Raw genomic sequence first — 2,134 nt, forward strand, 5'->3', positions numbered from 1 at the left:
AGAAAAACAAACTGAATTGTGGTAGTTGTAGTCAAATGACGCCATCGTGAAAATTGCCTATTATGAAAAAAAGTGTGTATGAACTTGCTCGAGTATTTTATGATTTATTGACACTCTTGATGCATGGTTTCAAAGTTAATTCGTAAATTGCATCACGCGTGCCCTTAAGTCACGAAATGCTCTTGCATTCATATAATACATAATACAATTCTTTATACTTATCTATCGCGCCGGATTAGCATTTACAATTTCAGTCCCAACGGAATAACAACTGAGGCAATTAAATGGCATCTGAACTTACTGGCCTCCCTCCCACAAGTCTATCATCTATCCTAGTAATAGTCACCATCGCAGCAATTCTATGTAGTAAAGGAACTGAAATTCCTTCATCGTAAGCGCCGGAGTTGAGCCTTCTTTCAAATCAAGCTTTACGTCTGTTGAGAAAATAACAACAACAGCTTAATTTTTTTGCTGTTGTTTTTACTTCTCCATTGTTATCACAATAAACTGATTATCACAGTGAATGGCCGTTTTTGTGCTAGAGACGTTAAAGTCGTCTGGTAGACGACCTAACAGAAAAAAAAAACTTTGTCTGAAAAAGACTGGGTTCTATCCTCGGAAGACACTGGAGACGTGGAAACTCGGCGCTAAGTAAACTTGAAGCGCGCGAGTATACGAAAAAAACATGGCGGAATTACAACTTCCTAAGTCCATTACTTGAGGTCGCCAAGAAAGGCAAGATATGGAAATACAAATGTTTTTAAAGAAGAAAAATCAATCGAGACAGCGGCTTTTGCAGGATATGGACGAACTCGGAACTAAGGTGGCTCAGGCACTTGGCTTGTGTGCCGTAGGTATGAAGAGACGTAGGAAAGGACGAAGCGTGGATGAAGCCTCGATTTCAGGATTAACCGCTAACTCGTGCCAGTCGTCTGTGGATAAGTAAGGGCTAAATGCGTCCCGGTAAGGGCGTCCCGTCTTTATACTAGACGCATTTAACGTCTGAGACGTTAAAGCCGTCTGTTAAATGTGCCTAAACGACGCACTTAACAGAAGACGTTAAAGCGGTCAGACGTTAAATGCGTCTGTCTTATTTACCGTTTTTACAGTAGACGTTAAAGTCGTATCGAGACGACTTTAACGTCTCTAGCATAAAAACGGCCATGATGCCTTTATTATGTGTATTGCTGAAAGTTTAAGGAGCGGCTTTGGAGACTTAAGAGTTACCCGCAAAAAGGGAATAAGCTTTAAATGGTCCTTACATCGAGAAGACTGCGAGCAGTTGTATTTTATTTACGTCGCCGCTGGTGGAAATGAGTACATTTTGCAAACCTCGGGTCCAGTCTTCTCGCGCCACCAGCTCGCGACACCGACGCCCGGGCTAGGAGGAGAAAAAAACGTTCAGACTGGAAAACTCTCCTTGTTTTTTATGCAACCGGTTCAATTAGTAAACATTCAGTAAAACTGTTGTCAGACTTGACTTGACGAAACGTTTTTTGCTGCTTCATAATTTGATTTGGGAGTCGCCTTCATTCGTTTCCTTTCCGACGGAATGTGATTAATTAGGCCTGGTTTTTCACTAGCGACGGAAGCATAAGCACAAGCAGCATACGCAGGCGCATTTACTTGTTGTTAATTAGTGTCTATTGTTCGAACAAAAGGCTCTAATAAACTATAAGCTACCGTGCTGAGTTTGCGTATGCTTCTCAGTTGTGCTTCGGTGCTTGCGTCGATAGTGAAAACCAGGCTTTAGCGAACTTTTTTCTTACTTTTCTTTAATTCTCATTGACATTCATTATGGAAACTTAAAAATAACTTTCAAGAAATATCAACCTATTTGTTGCAACAGCATCTGCAAAAGTATTATTGTAACCCTGGTTTGATAAGATCGAGAATAGCAAGGAAAGGAATTTCATGGTTTTCTTCAATTCACAACGGTGAATTTGCGGTTATCGTGACCCTTGAGATGGTGTTGAAACTGAATAGTTGTGTTTTTACAATCGAACAAGGCCATCAACGTATCGAAATCAGATAGAAGGGCGATCCTGCGTTAAGCCGGGCCTAAAGGAGACCCCATTGCCATACCATCAATTTGATCATAATATTCGCCATCAAATATGAAATGGCTCTTCTT

This window comes from Montipora foliosa, chromosome 6, assembly GCF_036669935.1.
Source record: "Montipora foliosa isolate CH-2021 chromosome 6, ASM3666993v2, whole genome shotgun sequence".
Lineage (NCBI taxonomy): Eukaryota > Metazoa > Cnidaria > Anthozoa > Scleractinia > Acroporidae > Montipora > Montipora foliosa.